The sequence below is a fragment of the Macaca fascicularis genome, chromosome 12, assembly GCF_037993035.2.
Source record: "Macaca fascicularis isolate 582-1 chromosome 12, T2T-MFA8v1.1".
NCBI lineage: Eukaryota > Metazoa > Chordata > Mammalia > Primates > Cercopithecidae > Macaca > Macaca fascicularis.
This window is the reverse complement of record NC_088386.1, coordinates 81,287,132-81,307,267: the sequence shown is the minus strand read 5'-3', so window position 1 is coordinate 81,307,267 and position 20,136 is coordinate 81,287,132. Positions and strand designations below refer to the sequence as shown.

Genomic DNA, 20,136 nt, shown 5'->3' with positions numbered 1-20,136 from the left:
AATGTACTTCTATGGGTATGCCTAATACGTCTATGTATTTATGTGTTGTATATACAACTACTAAAAATATATAAAAGAGCTCTAATTTGCTTAAAGAAAAATAAAAGCACTTAAATACTTTATCAGAAAAAAGGAGACTAGTCAAATGCTTTTTAAGTCTATGTGTCTTAAGTAAAATCTTTATTAAATAAGGTTGCTTTAAAATTATTAGTAAAGTAATATTAGAAGTGTCTTAAGAATTGCCAACATACATTTTACTTTGCATTTATTTATCAAGAAATTTTATACTTATCCCTGCAAATAGTATAAGGAGTCAAAATTTGGCATAGGGGTCATAAAACTATAAACTCAGCCCCAAACAGAATGATTTTTGCTTGTGTAATTTTAAATATATAAGACAATGATATTGGTTTACTGACAATAGCTACATCTTGAGTTAGTTAGTAAAATCACCATAATTTCTAATCTTGTGGCTTTAGGCAGTCTAGTCCATAGGCAGGAAGGAAGTTTGTTTTGGGAAAGGACTGTTATCATCTTTGTTTCAGAGGTAAACTAGAAACTAAGTTCCTCCCAAAGTTAGTTGCACCAACTCCCAGGAATGAAAAAGGGCAGCTTGGAAGTTAGAAAGAAGATGGAGTCGGTTAGGTCAGATCTTTTCACTGTCTCAGTTATGGCAGTTTCATAACTTTAAATTATGATTATCATGGTTTTCATGAATAATCTAGGTAAACAATTACAATAAAATAAGTAAGTATAATGGGAGAAATACTTGCGGATAAACTTGTCATATTTAGCATCTAAAGTTATATTAAATTAAATAATTGACATTTCATTATTTAGGTATTTTTCAATAAAAATATACTGTAGGAAAATATTCCTTCTAAAAAACGTGTCCTTTTAAAAGAGTGAATTTTTTTCTAATTCAAAGCTTATTTAAAAGTTATGCATAAAACAAGGTAAAAGGAAACAGGAAATAAGAGAGATGTAATGAAAGTTATACAAATAAAGAGGTATTTTTTGGTAAGAAAGCTTAAAAATAATTAATTTTGTATGAGAAAAATCTTGTATGGTAAATTTTGTCCTAGAATAAAATGACTCGTTATTTAATAAAGAGGGACGTTCAGGACAGGACAAACCAGAGAGTCCAGGCATATCAAGAATTGTCTGTGTAAATCATAATAAGAGGATTTATAAAACAAACAAACAAATAAAAACTTTTATGTGATCAAGTTCTCTATAATTTAAGGGAAATTATAATGGTCTTTCTAGAGATTGAATTTGATATTTAAAAAAAAAACACTTATACACTAAAGAATTGGTTAGAACAATGAAATTTTTTGAACTAGCCAGCCATTGTATGGCAGTTTGACTACATTTGATCTCCTTCCATGGGGCTGTATTTGGTCCTTATCGAAACTGATACATATTTCAGACATAGTTTTTGTCCTCTGCCTAGAGTGCTTCTGTCAGCACCACACTGTCTAAAGGCTAACAGATGGCCTAATAAACCAGTATGACATGCTTCAGTGAGATGTCCGGTTTCATTGCAAAGAAAGTGTGCAATAGGCATATGAACAAACAATCCACTGTTATTTCCATACCATGAATCACTCAGATGCAGCTAGTCTCATAGTATAGTAATAGGGCCTTGGCTAAGTGGCCAACTTATGAATGACAACCTGTGGGTGCTGTCTTCCAAAATGTGGTATATGTGCTAAACCTATAATTGATTTAAACAGGGCTATGCACCCTGTAGTTACAATGCATAGGTTTTGTAGTCAATGATAGAAATAGGATTGGAACCGTCACTATCATCCTTAACCACACCACCAGTGTGTGAAATGAATGCATACTGTCTATGCACTTTTACATTGTGATAGTTTAGAGGTTTGAGTTCATTAAGAGAAGCATGCTTCTGCTCAGGAAAGCTGTGAAGACGGTCCCCCTTCCTAATAGCACCCAATTCACAACAGACTCCAGCTTCTTATCTCTCCTGAGAATCACTCAGCTCAAGCCCGTATCCCATAACAAGACCATCTTAGCTCCCTGCAGAGGCACCACGCAGTTTCACGGCTAGGTATTCTCTCTTCCTTCAGCAAACAAATAAATCTAACTTTGTTTTATTTCATGTGTGTCCTTAATGGTTTACATAAATGGAAATTATCAGTATATTTTAGGTCTTCACTGGAAATTGAAAGCTGTTAAGGAAGAGGGCCATATTGTCTAGACGGTCCTTGGGAATTGTTGAATTACACTATTTAAATGAATAGTATTTTGCCTGTAACAAAAAGTATTCTATTATAGCTGGGAGCAGTTTAAATGTAAAAATTGTACTCTATAATAATTGCATATGAATGTCTTAGTAATACTTTACCTATTATTACATGTTCTAGAAAGATAATGCTTTTGTAACCCAGGTACTTTTTAAATAGAATTTGATGAATAACCAACACATATTACATTTAAACTAAGTCATCATTGCATTTCTTGTTTAAACCAGTTTTTGTGCCATCTGTCTTATTTGTGGCTGCAACATTTGAACAATTCCTCCCAAAAAATCAAATAAAAGCAACAACAGTAATAGAGGTAAAAGGATAAAAATTTCAGCTGTTTTTTAGATTTATCTCCAATTTTTTTCTTGTGGCCTAAAACACCTTGCAACCTGTTTTCAAAGGTGATTCATGTAATTAGAATCATGTTAAAATGTATTTTAATAGACTGTATAATTTTGAAAATTTGAAACATTATTATATTAGAGGCACTCTTGATGAAAGAAAGATAAACAATTCACAATAAACCAAATTTGAGACCTACTTCGTTTAGAAAGTGCCAAGTTTTGTAGTATAGCAGTCCCTGTTATCTACAAGAGATATGTTCTAAGACTCTCAGTGGATGCCTGGAACCATTGATGGTGCTGAGCGATATATATAATATGTTTTCTTTTTTCTTGTACATACACACCTATAATAAAGTTTAAATTATAAATTAGACACATTAAGAGATTAAAAACAATATTAATTAAAAAGAACAATTATAACAATTTACTGTAATAAAAGTTATGTAAATGTGGTCTTTGTCTTCTCTCAAAATATCTTATATTACTACACTTACCCATTTTCAGACAACAGTTGAATGCAGGTAACTGAAACAGTGGAAAGCAAAACCTCAGATAAGGGGGACTACTGTATAATACTTCAGAGAAATGTAAAAGCCAAGTTGTTGCCTTTCTAAACTTGTACCAAATCATAGATTAAAAGCCATGCCTTGATTAAAAACAACATAACTGTTTACATTGGATTTAATAAGTTCATATTGATTAATAAATAAATTCACATTGATTGATAAATAATTGACACCAAAATGTTAATGTATATTTACCCAGGCTATTTTATTGTTGTTGCCAACTAGGAAGCTTAATCAAGCCAGCAATGGGTAAAGTACATTTTAGGAAGATAGTACAATAATAAGCTATGTAGATATTTGCAGTGAATATGTATTCTCTCTTTCTGTATCTGCACTACAGACACTTCAAATATTGCAATAGGTGAAATTATAATGATAATACCCAAAGACTCATTTAGCATTCCTCTTTTGTCTCAGAAACATCTGTCATAATCAAAATGAAATTCAGACATCATTATTGTTATCTCTCTTGTCAGAAAACTACTCTTGTATATTCTAATATGGCAGTTAAAAATACCCAGGGGAAATTTAATTTTGATCACCTATAGTGATAGTAAAAATAATATATTCTGAGAAAGTTAAATTGTGACTGTTCAGACAACACATTGATTTCATAATGTGCCCTCCCTCCAGGAGTCAAACGTCATGTTCTGGAACTGGCATAAGAACAATGAAATAAGTGGAATGTATAACAATAAAGGCTGACTTTAAAAAATTATTTACATTCTTACATTTTACAGTATTCTGACATCTGGGCATAAATTAAGTACTAAATTATTCTCTCAGACTATATTATAAATATGTAATCCATGTTGTTGATTCATATTCTGATTATGGAAACCATTTTCCTAATGATAAGGACTTAGTTTTTCACTCTGAGCAATAACTCAATGGATTTCGAATAAAAAGAAACATTACATCAAAGAATTATTTCTTCTCCTTATGAAAGTTTGTGGTCAAATTTAATGTTATTGAGGTTCCTTAGAAATGATGTTATGTTACAGTTAACGAAAATGTAAACTCCATGGGAATTTTTTACAGATACATATTTTAATTTTTATTATAAACTCTAATTTATCAATAGGCAATGGCTTAAAGTACACAGACAAGAAATCAAGAAATTTTTTGGAGTATAGAGGAAAATCCTCTAAGACCTTTCATAAGCTATGCTAATATTATTTTATAATTCCTGGAGGACAGATTCATCTAGAAATATTTATATAATATATCAATAGTTGTATAAGCAAGGGGAACATATATACTTAGCACTGAGAGCACTTCTGCTAAAACAAAACTGTTAGATACTGATATTGCATTTCTGAAATTTACAAGTAAATATTTAGTTAATAATTTATTGGGTAACAGTCATATTACATAACTACTATTATAGGTCACTTTATTAACTTGGCCAAAGATTTAACTTCATTATTTAACTCAGTGGAATTTTTTTATTTGATTAAGGTGATTAAAAATAGTACCTTATTTTTAAGCCCTGAAATGATAATTTTGTCTCACTTTTGATGGATTCCTTCTTCCAGTTTTCCAATCGTGTGCCCATTTGTGAATTAATCAGTAATTCGTGCTTAATAATCATTAGTCAATACATTTTAACATGTATGTGCTAATACCCTCATCTCATTTTAACACCATCTTTGTAGTGATAGTCCAAACTCAGAATCATATTCAACAGCCAGATAAATGAGACCAGTAGATGAAAAACAGAACCAAGAATACATCTGAGTAATTTTTTATCATTAGTTTATTATTGCTTATGAACTTAAGTGACTAATTCCCTGGACAGTGAGTTTCCTTGGAGCTAGTGTATTTCATCTGACAAACACCTAGAAAAATGATATAAGAACAGGTTTGTCCTTGTCACTTCACGCTATAATTGTTTTCTTCAAGAGCTTCCAAAAAATTTTTCACCAGTGTTGTAGTTGGAACACTCATTACTCTCACCTGACTACCTGGGCTCTGCATGCATCTTGGGGCCAGGTAAATTCATGATCGTACTTATCTGTGTAAACATCATCCACTTTCCAAAATGTAAACTCCTCCAGTCAATTCCAGTCAATATTATCACATAATTTTACATATGCTCCTATATTCTCCTACATGCCCCTTTTCTTCATCTGTAGGTGACATTTCATTTTTTGTACCTTCTCTAGGTTAATACCTCTACAAATTAATTCTTCACAAAGCAACTTTCATTCTTATATATATTCCTATATATAGTCGATATATATATTCTTTCTTCCCATAACAAACCTGGTTCTCCCAGAAGAACAGCATTTTCTCATAAATATGCTCATGTAGATCTTGTTCACTCACCCCAGTTCCTAGGCTACAGAACCAGTATCTGCACACTCCTTATTTCCCACTATCAGTTTCAAACTCTTTACATTCCTCTAATATAAATATAAAAACTTCTCTTCATTTTATACGTATGTTTGTTTATGTCTTTGTCTTTTTTTTTTTTTAATGTTACCTGTTTGCTTTCTGCCCTCCATGTTTACTAGCATTGAATAGCTTTGGAACCCAGTTAATAGCTTTTCTTTCTAATCCAAGTAAAGTTTTTATTTTGGAAAAGTATAACATTTATGTAAATGACCTACTTGTCCAGTACTCAGTCACAACGTTTATTCACCCTGCAAATCTCCTGTAGACTATCTCTTTTTGTTGCTTCATTCCTCCACTCCTATTAATGTGGTTATTTACTGAATTTATAAAAGTTAATAAACGTTCATATGATTTTTTTTTCTCATTAAACCAGTGCTTCTACCTCCACCCACCAGTCTTCTTATTGCTTTATTTCAGTTTATGTAGTCTAGATTCCATGGTGCAACACTGTTAACATGTTCTTGCCAGCATGCTCAACATTCTAAATCTTTTGTATTTCCACACACTTGCTTTGTGTCGGCAAACTGGAATCAATGCAACTAACATTGATTCCTTCTCTGCTTCATAAGTGGCTGCTTGCTTCTAGATAGTAACATAAAGAATCTCTTCAGCTCTACTTTTAAGTGGTCTTCCAACATTAGTATGCTACCTATAATTATTGATCAATTGCTTTGAATATTTGGGGGTTTTTTTTATGTCTTATTGCCTTTCTTTGTGTTGACACTTTTTCAAATATTTTATTTGATTCTTAATCTATCGTCTTCCATGGGCTTTCTACTTAACACACTTTGCCAACTATTATGCTGCTAAGTACAGTACTGTAGACTGGCTCAAATTTGCCTGTAAATTCAGTAGTAGTCCTACAACAAATTCAGTTAGGTGAAAAGCTCTGCACATCCCAGTTGTTAATAATGATTGTATTTTTTGCTATCACATCATAGCAATTTTTAAAATGTCAATATTACTTAAGAACATTCTAGATAAAGCAATAAAAGTAATTGATTTTATTAAATACTGATCCTTGATTACAGATATTTCTAATAGTCTAAAAGACAAAGTGAAAGATATGAATGAAGCCAGTTTCTTCATATAGAACTATGGTAATTGTCTCTAGGAGAAGAATGTATTTGATTGTTGAGTTGTGAGCTAAACAACTTTTTTTTTTTTTATTGACACGATTTTTATTTGGAAAGCCATGGTTATTTAGATCTCAAACACAGATGAAGTGAGACTGCCATTTTTAAAATGAAGCTGTTTTGCCAATGATAAAATGTAAGCTTTTAAGCTAAAATTAAAATTTTGGAAAATATGTTCTTTACTATGGCATTCACAGTTTCCCAGTACTTAAAGAGACTTTACTGAAGGGAATAATAGTGATATTAATGAATGTAATGTTTTATCTTATGTAATAAAATATGTTGATAATTGGAAAATTTTTATTATTCAGTGAACCAATATTTCCCAAGTGACCAATGCATAATGTTTCAAAACCATGTGTGAGAAAAAGGGCCATTCAAATTGCAAGACAAATCAATGGATTTTAATGTAGTATTAATATGGATGCGGATATCTCATTTAAAATGTGTCTCAAAGAAGTCACTGCTTGTTAATTTTGAAGTAGTATCAAAGAATTGTATCCACATAATCTGAAAAGTCTATTGAAATACTCCTCTTTAACCTACTATTTATCTGTTAAAGGCTGTTTTCTTGATATATTTTAAATGAAATGATGCATTTGCAAAAGATTGAATGCACAGCAGATAGAAATTCCAGCTTTCTTTCACAACTCCAGATATTCAAAAAGTTTTCAAAAAAATTAAAAAGCCCCTCTTTATTTTTCACATGGTAGTTATTTTCATAAAAATGTTATTTTTATACACATATGGTTCAAGAGTAAGTCTAGTTTTTGAATGAACTATTAGTAAATACTTTTAAACTGTTTAATATGTATTTCCAATGCATTACATATTAGTAAATATAGGTCACACAGATTAAATACTTTTTTGACTTTTGTTTTAAGTGCAGGGGTACAAATGCAGGTTTGTTACATAGGTAAATTTGTGTCATGGGGGTTTCTTGTACAGATTATTTCATCACCTAGGTATTAAGCCCAGTACCCATTAATTGTTTCTCTCCTCACACCCTGAAATACTTTTACGGTCCTCAATAATATTTATGAAAATAGAAGGATCTTTTAAAGAAAAAGTTTGAGAATTGAGGAGTTTCATTGAAAATATCTCAGGGTTTAAAAGAGATATTTAGGAGTTATTAATCTAAAATATACAAATTGTCTAAAAGGAAAAAATCCATGTGAATATCAATAAGAAAAAAACAAAGGATTAAGCTAGCTCACTTTTATATTTCTGCATACATAAATTTACATATACTGTAAATTTTTATACACATACAAAAATTAACATATTAAATTAAATATTTCAAACAATATCTCCAAGATAGTTATTTTCATCTCTTTTGATAAGTAAATAGAATCCTATGACATTTATATGACTTGTGAAAATTTATACTATAGGTAAGTACACTCAGACATTTACCCAATTATTTTCACACAAAGGATTGTTAATCACTTTACCTAATATTAAATATAATAAAATGTGGAATTCATTTTACAAAGGACTTAGAAGCATTAAAAGAAGAATCCTTTCAGATGTAAACAGTAAGGTGATCAAGAAAAGCAAGGTTTTTGCCCTCATAGAATTCCAAGAGTTGAGGAAAAGGGGAGTTGGGGAAGAAGTTCGTAACATAACGTATTGATATACAGCAATTATTTTGAGGGATCCATATATACTCTGGAATGTCTTTCTAAAGATAGTAATATACACACTGAAATCTAAAAAATAGGTAGGAAAGGTATGGAGAGAGGACAGTTTAGAGATAGACCACAGGTAAACAACACCATGAGGAAAACAGAGAATTTAAATAATCATTAAGATTAGAGTATACAGAGCAAGGTAGGATGGCCAATAAAAAGGTTGGAGAAGTGATTACAGCCCAGATCTTAACATTTTGTGTAAATCAGATTTGGAAAGGAGGGAGAAACCATGAATATACTTTAAGGAGGATTTTGAAGAGAAATGCACTGTATTAGTCAGGATTCTCTGGAGTTAGAATCAGTAGAATATATACAGTCATGCACTGCATAATGACATTTTGTTTAACAAAATACTGCATATATGGTGGTGGTCCCATAAGATTATAATAAAGCTAAAAAACTCCTATCTTCTGGTGACATGGTAGTTCAATGTCATAGCTCAATGCATTACTAATGTGTTTGTGGTGGTGTTTGTGGTGATGCTAGTGTAAATAAATCTACTGTACTGTCAGTTATATGAAAATATAAGCATATATAATTATGTAAAATACATAATGCTTGATAATGATAAGGATAATAAATGGCTATGTTACTGGTTTACATATTTACTATACTATACTTTTTATTGCTATTTTAGAGTATACTCCTTTTACTTATTAAAACAAGTTCACTGAGAAACAGTATGCCATGTTACATTGGCAGTGGCTTCATACATATCTTGTTTTCTGTGTCTCTTGGTTGCATCATTTCCTCTTGTGTTTGATTTGATCTCATGTAGTTTTGTTTGTCATGGCCTCCCAGCATACAAAACTCACTGCTAATGTTGCCAGTAAGAGGCCCAATTGAGTGGTTGACCTGAAAATAAAAAGTGATTAAGAACTACAAAGGTGAAAAAATCAGTGCTGATTATTACAAGTCAGGCACATCCCTTTCCACCATGGCTATAATCTTGAAGAACAAGAATAAAATGATAGAAGTTGTTAAAGAATCTGTTTTACTGAAGACAAGGGGAGTGACAACAATTTGAGAAGGGCCTATATCAGATATGGAGAAACTTCTAATCATCGGGATTGAAGACTAGACCCGGATATGTGTCTCTCTCAGAACGTTTATAATCATAGCCAAAGCAAAAAGATTCTTTGTGATGTTGAAAGAAAAAGCTGAACCCACCTATGATATTGAATTTATTCTTAGCTCTGGGTGGTTTAAACAATTCAAGAATTGTTATTAATTACATAATTTGAAAGTGAATGTTGAGTCTGTAAGTTCAAATGTGAAGGCAGGTAAGGAATGTTTGGAAACTAGATAAACTTATTGTGGAGGAAAATTACCTGCCAGATCTTCAATATGAATGAAAATTATCTGTTCTGGAAGTGGATGACTAAAAAGACTTCCATTTATAAGAAGGCCAAATCAATGCCATGTTTCAGGGCTTTTAAGGACAGAATAGCAGTCTTATTTGGGGAGCAATGATGCTGGCTGTAAATTGAAGTCCTTTATGATTTGGCACAGTTAAAAAACAAAACAAAACAAAAACAGACCTTCCAGCTTATCAGTAGGCACTCACTGACAGTTTACCACAGGAGCAATATGAAGACATAGGTGAATCAACTCCTCTTCTAAGATGCCCCCCTGAATTGCTATGCCAGCAAAATGGAAAAGTATTCTTTGGAGAATAACATAGCTTTCAATATTTTGCTTATTGTTTTTAATGCTCCTGAACATCCTCTTTGTATTGGTAATCTTCATCCAACCATCAAAATGATGTTTGGAGGGAGAAATCACTTTGATCCAACCAAAGAATTAATAAGCTATAGCAGCTTTTAAAGATCACTACCTGAGGAAGATTTTCAACCAGACTATTGCTGTAACTAAGGAAGACACTGAGAAGACACTAATGCAGTTGTGGAAGGACTTCTATAATGGAGAACCTTGCTTGGGTTTAGGATGATGTCACCAAAGATTGTATTAATGGCATGTGGAAGAAGACACACAAGAAGTTTGTTCATGACTTCAAAGGATTTGTCAAGGATGATGAGGTTGCAAAAAGAAATAAGGCTGTGGTTGAGATGGCAAACAAATTTAACCCGGGTGTGTATGAGGATGAATTGAGGATCTCCTAGAAACGGTTCTTGAGAAACCGACTAATGAGGAGTTGTTGGAACTGGAACAGGAATGGATAGCTGAAGAAGAGACAAAAGAAAAGAAAACTGCAAGAGAAGAAAAATAAAAAGAGCAGTCCCCCCAAATTCATAGTGAATGGTTTAGCAGAAGCTTTCTTAGACCTCAGCAAGCTCCTTGAAAAGTTTAAAAACATGGACTTCAACAGCAAAAGGTTGTTATTAATAGAGAAAAATGGTGCATTATGTGCCAAGAAGCAAATATATGATGAAACAAAGAAACAAACCAAGCAAACCACCATGGACGTGTTTTTGAAAAGTGTGACACCTCCTTAAGAAGAGCCTTAGGCAGGTTCTTCAGGAAGAAGAACCTTACAGAAGGCATTGTTATCATAGGAGATAACAGTGCCATACATGGTTTTGCCGCTACAAACCTTCAGTAGGACAAGATGTGGAGATGGAAGGCAGTACTGTTAATAACCCTGATCCTGTGTAGGTCCAGGCTAATGTGTATGTTTGTGTCTTAGTTTTCAACAAAAAATTTTACAAAGAATAAAATAACAAAAATCAAAAAAGCATATAGAATAACAACATAAAGGCCGGGCGCGGTGGCTCACGCCTGTAATCCCAGCGCTTTGGGAGGCCGAGGCGGGCGGATCACAAGGTCAGGAGATCGAGACCACGGTGAAACCCCGTCTCTACTAAAAATACAAAAAATTAGCCGGGCGCGGTTGTGGGCGCCTGTAGTCCCAGCTACTCGGGAGGCTGAGGCAGGAGAATGGCGTGAACCCGGGAGGCGGAGCTTGCAGTGAGCCGAGATCGCGCCACTGCACTCCAGCCTGGGCGACAGAGCGAGACTCCGTCTAAAAAAAAAAAAAAAAAAAAAGAATAACAACATAAAATATTTTCTACAACTACACAATGTATTTGTGTTTTAAGCTACGTGTTATTACCAAATAGTCAAAAAATTAAATAAAGAGTTTTTAATGTAAAAACATGACAGTAAGCTAAAGTTAACTCATTATAGGTGAAAGAAAATATTTTTAAATAAATTTAGTGTACCCTAAGTATACAATGTTTATAAAGTCTATGGTAGTGTCAATAACGTACAGTATGTCCTAGGCCTTCACATTCATTTCACCACTCACTGCCTTACTCAGAAGCAGCTCTGCAAGATAAGCTCTGCATGGTAAGTGCCCTATACAAGTGTACCATTTTAACTTTTATATTGTATTTTTATTGTACCTTTTCTATGTTTGTATCTGTTTAGATACACAAATACCTTTGTGTTACAATTGCTTACAATATTCAGTACAGTAACATGCTGTGTAGATTTGTAGCCTGGGAGCAGTGGGCTCTATCTATTGCTGTGTAGTATGCTATACCACCTAGGTTTATGTAAGCACATTTGGTAATGTTTCCACAATGATGAAATTCCCTAACAATGTATCCTTGCTGTTAAGCAATTCATGACTGTATTGGCTCATGTGATTGTGGAAGCTTGAGAATCCCCATGATATGCCATCTGCAAGCTGGAGACCCAGGAAAGCTAATGGTATAATTCAGTCTAAGTCTGAAGGTCTGAGAGTCACAGGAATCAGTGGGATAACTCCCAGTCTAAGGCTGAACTCCTGATAATCAAGAACGGCCCATGGGTGAGGGCAAGAGAAGATAAATGTTCCAGCTTAAGAAGAGACAATGAATTTGCTACAGGACAGGCAAGTCCGCAAATTGCAGCTAAGCCCAGAAGGATTCTTGCTTTAACCCAGGAAAGAATTCAAGGGCAAGCCAGTGGTATTAAAAAGCAACTTTTATTGAAGCAGCAGTGTACTGAAGCAGCAGTGTACAGCAGCAGCAGCACAAGTACTGCTCCCTGTGGAGCAGGCATACCCCGTAGGCAGTGTGCCCAGAGTAGCAGCTCAGAGGCAGTTCTGCAGTCATATTTATATCCAATTTTAATTATATGCAAATTTGGGGGCAGTTTATACAGAAATTTCTGGGAAAAGGGTGGTAACTTCCAGATTGTTGTCATTGTCATGGAAAGGGGTGGTAACTTCTGGGTGTTGCCACGGCAATGGTAAACTGACATGGCATACTGGTAGGCATGTGTTTAGGAAAGCTGCTTCCACTCCTGACCTGTTTCAGCTAGTCTTCAATTTGGTCCCGTGTTCAAGCCCCACCTTTGGAGTTGAGTCCCATCTCCTACTTCAAATTCACGCTTCCTCCAAATTTTGTTTCCTGTTTGAGTCTTCAACAGATTGGATGATGCCTACCTATATTGGTGAGGGAAGATATTCTGTACTCAGTCTCCTGATTGAAACATTAATCTTTTCCAGAAATATCCTCACAGACACACCCAGAAATAATGATTTACCAGTTCTTTCAGTATCACTTAACCTGGTAAAGTTGACAAAAAAAAAAAAAATAGCCATCACACTCATTTTCACTGCATTGCAGAGGGGTCAAATCTCGAGTTTAGGGAGATCTTTTAGGGATTAATAAATCAGAAAATAATGGACATGGGATGAACCAGGTGGCTACAATGGGTTATGATGGAGATGGAAAACAGTGAAATATCTGAAATTTAAGAAAAACAATTGAAAGAACTTATGATTGATTGGGTATAAGACTAAAGAAGAAAAATGAATGAAGATTTGTTTAATTCCAGTGTGCAAAGAATGCCACAAATATATTGACTGTGTTTAAGCAAAGTTAAGTATATTAATTATCTATACCAAGAGGAATTACATACAGAGGAGCATCTTGGTAAGAAAAAAATTACAATGTGTTAATTAGGTGATTGGAAGAGAGTTCAAGGATTTAGTGCTGACAGAAAGTGAGGGCAATTTGATGACTGGATCTCCAAATAATTTATATCTAAGAGATGGGTGTAAGTACTTACAGCTAGATTTCTCATTGATAATGAAAAAGAAGTAATTCATTTCAGCCAGAAGAAGAAATGGTTTGATCATTTTATGATGGTATAGAATCCTTCTTTTCTATAATATTTGGGCATGATTACAAAATGGTCTTTCATTTATCTTGTTCCACCACAGTCACAAAATGACCTTGTCTAATTTTCTTGACCATTTTTCAGTAGGGAACACTATAACCTAGTTAATAACTGCTCCCGGGGACATTTATTTTAATTAATATTTTCTCTTTTGCAATCAGCCCCATTTTATGGAAGGGCAGAGTATATCAATCTGGTGCTTCAGGTTTGCGTTATTGACGAATTCTGTTGATCAGAAAATGGAAAATGTTAACTGTGATTAGATTAGAGTTGTTCCCTCCTGTTCCTTTTGACATAGGATAAATTGTTGGATCAACATGTGATAATGGGTGTAAGGTAGGATTTAAGATTCTTATAAAAACCCATCACCCAGTGGTATTTAGGAAATTACCTGAAACAAAATGATTGTCAGTCACTGTAATAAGGTTTCAGTATCGAGGACCTAACACAGGCCACAAAGTTGTTGTTTCCAAAATCTATCTAGGTCTCTTCTAGAAAGCCACATGGCCTTTTCCTTTAGCCTAGGATAAAGTATGAAAGTACTTGACATGACTAAGAAACTGATACAATTCATTACATTTTGAACATAAAATGAAAGAGGCTAGTAGACCAGGCCAGAATGTTTTGCCTGTGGGTCTTACATCGTAGACTAGAAAATTTTGATCTTTTGTCTATATGCAGCAGGAAATTTTAGATAATTTTTTTCTTGGAATATGACTTCGGTTTTACATTTTAGAAAAAGAAAACACTCTTGTCCTAATGTGAAAAGTGAAAAAGAGATAAAAGTTGAAAAACAAGAGCTGGAGATAATCTGTGTTTAAAAAGTGTATCACTAAAGATAAATTATTGCAAATAAAGTCAAAAAGAAAACAATGTCAGTAGCAGTGGCTCACTCCTGTAATCCCAGAACTTTGGGAGACTGAGGTGGGTGGATCACTTGAGGTCAGGAGTTCAAGACTAGCCTGGCCAGCTTGGTGAAATCCTGTCTCTACTAAAAATACAAAAATTAGCTGGGTGTGGTGATGTGCACCTCTAATCCCAATTACTCGAAAGGCTGAGGCAGGAGAACAGCTTGAACCGAGGAGGCGGAGGTTGCAGTGAGCCAAGATTGCGCCACCGTACTCCAGTCTAGATGACACAGCTAGAATCCGTCTCAAAAAAATAAAAAATAGAATAAAAAAATTTAAAAAAAGGAAAAAAGAAATTGCATTAAGATTTAAAGGAGGACATTAGGAAAATAGATTCATATAATTTGATTCGCAGATGTTTGACATCACTAGTTAGGAAAAGAATATTGCCATGATATTGTGAATACTAAGTAAAAACATATTTGAGAGAGAACAATTTGATGAATATTATATAAATAATAATTGTGATGTCTAATTTTTTGTATCAATGTGACTGGGCTAAGGGATGCCAGACAGCTGGAAAAACATTTCTGGGTGTGTCTGAGTGTGGTTTTGGAATAAACTAGTATTTGAATCAGTACACTGAGTAAAGAAGATCTGCTGTCACCAATGTTGGTGGGCATCACCCAACCCATTAAGAATTTGTAGAGAACAAAAGGAGAAAGTGCTAGTGCTTTCTCTCTTTTCTTGAGCTGGGACATCCATCTTCTGCTCTTAGACATCAGAGCACCTGGTCCTTCAGCCTTCAGTCTCTGGGACAGCAGTGCCTGCTCCCACTTTCTGGCTCTCAGGCCTTTGGCCTTAAACTGGGAGTGGCATCATTGGCTTCCCTGGTTCTCAGGCTTTTGGACTCAGACTGAATTATACCATCAAGTTTCCTGAGTCTCCAGCTTGCAGAGAGCATGTTATGGGACTTCTCAGCCCCCATAATTGCATGACTCAATTCTCATAATAAATCTTCTCTTATCTACATTAAATTCTCATTTAATATCATTAATAAATTCTTGGAAAATATGAGCTTAAGCAAAAATATGTGTAACAAAGCCAATGTTTTTCTTCTCGTTGATGTTATAATGAAACAACCAACATTGAAGGAAGCAGGAAACAACCTTATTTGAAGACCTGCTGTACATTATTTTGCTTAAAGTTGAAGTTTCCAAGAACCTATCAACAAAGTTAAGTGAGGGCTTATTGTATAACTATATTTATCCTATTGGTTTGGCTTCTCTGGAAAATGGCTTCAGTAAGTTTGAGGTTCCTATTGAAGCCACAAGTGGTGATAATCTAGTTAGGAATAGAAGGAGACATATTTTTGACTAAATTCCATGTCTTTACAATCCAAACTAAATGTATATTGTGTTTTCATAAGAGCAAAAATGCTCACACATCTTATAGAAATTCTATTCACTATAAAAAAATACTCAGTATAATTATAGATGTCGTTCAAATTTACAAGTTGAAAATATTAGTGAATAATGTTAATATTTTTTATATTGCAAAGTATTTTTCTCAAATTTCTCTGCTTAGATAGAGGTAGTGGAATTCACATCAAAGAAGTTTTTGGAACCTGTAGTTTAAGACAGAAAAGCATCTTATATTACTTATTGTCAACTGGACAATTTCAAAAGTTTTAATATTGACTTCTCCATTAGATTAAATAAATAAATGGAAATTTAAAAGTAATTAACCATATAAGTGATCACCTCTTTATCATTCCTGGTAATTTTCTTTCAGGAAGAATCAGATAGGAGCAATCAGGGTACTGTAAGTCCTGATTACTCAGAGACGTTAATCGCATATCATGTGAACCCCAATCATGTCCTAATTTGTCCTTCAAAAGAAGGAACAGGTAAGGATTATGCCAGCTGATAATACCTGGTGATATTTTAGAAATATAATTTCCAGACTCTATATGATCACTTTCTATATTAAAGTAGGACTTAGAAATATTAATATCAATAGTAATAGTTTGTTTTATTTTATGTAAATAAAATAGCCCCTGATCTCCTTTCAGGAACCAATATATAAATTTACAAATATTAATACAAAGTGCATTCTAGGACAGGTTTATAAATGTCATTTTCCTTGTAGTTAATATTTCTTTGTTAGCACTATTTAACCTTTAGCAAATTTGGTTTTTGTAGTGTACTCTGAAAAATCACCACTTTTTGTCACTCTCTAGATATTTGATGTTGAAATGCACATAACATAAACAGAACACTACTGTCACTAGTTAGGGTATTTTACTATTCATTCACTATTGGAAAGATAAAACATAAAATGCAACAAAAATAAACATATAAAAATCTCACTTGAAGATGGCAGTTTTAATGGTATTGTCATTTTTAATTACCACTGGAATATAATATTTTATGCTATTTTATTAACATATTAAACTTGTTAGTATTTAAGAGCAAATTCAATGTTTCACTTTTCCCTTAAAGTCATTATCTAGTTTATTCCTCAAAATGACACTTAAGCAATCAGAAAAAAAAAAAACTGCTGACAAAACTATTCCTTAGAAAATATAAGAACAATTTTCTCTCTATTAATTTGGTCCAAAAACAATTAGTAATTCCCAGAATCTAGAATTGCATGAATTTATAAAAAATGAAAGTATATTTTAATATAAAATTAGTACCAACTTTAGAAAAATAATGTGCTCATTTAAATTTTATTCCACTCACAAATCAGTAAAATATATTAACTTAAATAATGACACAAATAGAAAAATACCTATTAGTCAAGTGATTAGGAGCAGAAACAATGAAGTAAGACTGTCTGAGTTGAGCTGTAAGTTCTAACACTTCCAAGCTCTGTAATATTGGGCAAGATTTTAAAAGCTCTTTGTGCCTCAGGTTTTGCATCTATAAAAGAAAAATACTTAATATAAGAATATTGAGAGAATTGAATAACAATACATCTTAAGGACTTGAACAGTGTATCATGTGTAATAAGTACAATATAAATGTTAGGTGACAGTGATGAAGTTGATGATTATTTTCTTTAATAATTTGTTTTAATGTGCATTGTGGTCAGTTTCTATGACAGTGTCCTTATATATAACAATAATATATTCATTTTTTCTCAATAATTGCAAACTATTGTAAGAAAAAATGTTTTAAAAAAAGTTGAAATAATACTTTTTTCATTCTGTCACGAGTTAACATATGAAGTATAATCATATAGTCACATGAATTAAAAGCATTTAGACAAATACTTAACTAGAATAAGATTCAGTATTCTGTGAAAAATAAAGAATATGTACTTATATGACAGTGACATCTAATAATAGATTATCTGCTTCTTAATGTGGAAGGAAATATAAGTCCTCTACATTTAACTTCATAGCAAAATTGAAAGAAAATATAATTATGACAACAACTGTCAATCTTCTTTAATGCATGTTTTTAAAATTGACCAACTAAAACATGAAAGGAGAGAAAAAGAAGAAAATTGATAATTATTTAGTGTCGATCATGTGGTAGGCGCTGTTCTAGTTGCTATGAGCATTTAAAGTTATTTAATACACTGACATACTGATAGTATTCTATGACATTTAAATTAATATCTTCATTATTCTTATATGTCACACAATTTTAACAGTTTTTTTGAGGTATTATTGACATACAAAGAACTGCTCAAATTTAATGTGTCCAGTTTCATGAACCTGCACATACATGAACATCCATGGTACCATCACCACAAACAAGATAATAGACATGTCCAATATCTCCTAAAGTTACCTTGTGTCCATTTTTTTGTAGAGAGCATATGGACACAACACAAGATATCCTTTTTAAACAAGTTTTGAAGTTTTGAAGTGCACAATACCATATTAAATATAGGTACTATATTGTACAGAAGATCTATTATTCATCCATCATAACTGGCAATTTCCCATATCTCCTATTTCCCAGCCCATGGCAATCAATATTCTCTGCTTCTATGAGTTTGACCATTATGACTATCTCATATAAGTGGAACTATGAAGTATTTGTCCGTTTATGATGAGTTTCTTTTACTAGCATAATGTCCTCCAACTTCATCCATGTTACAAATAGCAGGATCCTTCTCTTTTTCTAAGGCAAAAAGATCTGTTGTATCTATTTGTCACATTTTTATCTATTCATCTATTTTGATCTGATTTCTGACAAGAGTGGAAAGAATACACAACGTGGAAAGGAAATTGTCTTCAACAAATGCTATTGAGATCACTGGGTATCCCCAAGTAAAAGATTGAAGTTGGACTCCTTCCTTATACTATTTACAAAAATTAACTAATTAAATAACCTAAATGTAAGAGCTAATACTATAAAGTTTTAGAAGAAAATGATTACAACTTTATTACCTTGAGTTTGGCAATTGATTCTTAGATATGACACCAAAAATGCAAGTATCAAAATCTAAAACAAGCAGATAAATTAAACCCCATTAAACTGAAATACTTTTCTGCTTCAAAGGCATTATCAAGAAAATTAAAATACAACCTATAAAATGGGAGTGGATATTTGAAAATCACATGTAAGATAAAGGTGTTATATGCAGAATATATAAATAATTCTCACCACTCAGCAACAAAAAGTGAAATAATCCAATTTAAGTATGAGCAAAAGATATACAAATGCCCACAAAGTACATGAAAAGTTGCTCAACATCGTTAGTCACCGTAGTGACTAATGCAAATCGAAACCACAATAAGATACCATCTTATATCCATTAGAATGGCTATAACTACACACAAAGCAAAAATAAACAAAAAACAGAAAATAACAAATGCTAGTGAAGATATAGAGAAAGAGACACTCTTAAACCTTGCTAAAAGGAATGTAAATTTATTCAGCCACGTGGGAAAAAGTTTGTCAGTACCTCAAAAAATTGAATTTGGAAGTATTATATCACCCAGGATTCTACTCCTAGGTATTTACCAAAAAAAGTAAAAACAGATACTGAAGCAAAAACTTGTACATGGATGTTAACAGCAGCACTATTCACAATAGCCGAAAGATGGAAACAACCCAGGTTCATCAACCGACAAATGGGCAAACAAAATGTGGTATATCCATATGATACAATAATAATCAGCCATAAAATAATGAAGGTCTGAGGCTTGCTATAATATAGATAAACCTCAAAAACATGCTTTGTAAAATAAACCAAACATAAAATGTCATTTTTATGGTTATATGATTATTACCATTATGTGATTCCATTTATAGAAAGTATTTAAAATAAATGCATACAGAGAGAATGCAGTTTGTTTCCAGGGGCTGAAGGGACCGTGGGGGAGTGGAGGAGGGGAACGAATATTTGTATTATGAATTTGGGGGATTTGTGATAAAAACATTTTGGAACTAGACAGATATGGTGATTGTACAATATTGTAAATATACTAACCACCACCAAATTGTTTATATTAACATGATTAATTTTATGTTATGTGAATTGTACCTCAATAAAAAACAAATATACAACTTCTAAGGAAGGTGGGGTAGAGTTCAAAAGTCATCTTACAGAGTAACAAGCGTATAAAAGAGATAGAAGATGCAAATAAAAATGTTAAGTGAGGTAATTAGATTTGGACAGAACCGATGTTTATGCCTCAGAGAGAGGAGAAAAATAGATAAGATGGATGTTTCATCAACTGTAAGATAAATAATATTTAAGACATTTATTTTATCT

The 20,136-nt window shown here is 32.9% G+C and overlaps 1 non-coding gene across 1 annotated transcript; it reads right to left on the bottom strand.

Moving 5' to 3' along the window:
- Nucleotides 1-16,193: 16,193 nt before the first annotated feature.
- LOC123568146 (U8 small nucleolar RNA) lies at nt 16,194-16,326 on the bottom strand. The gene has a single exon (XR_006691367.2). It is a non-coding gene; the product is annotated as a U8 small nucleolar RNA (small nucleolar RNA).
- Between the last annotated feature and the right edge of the window lie 3,810 nt (nt 16,327-20,136).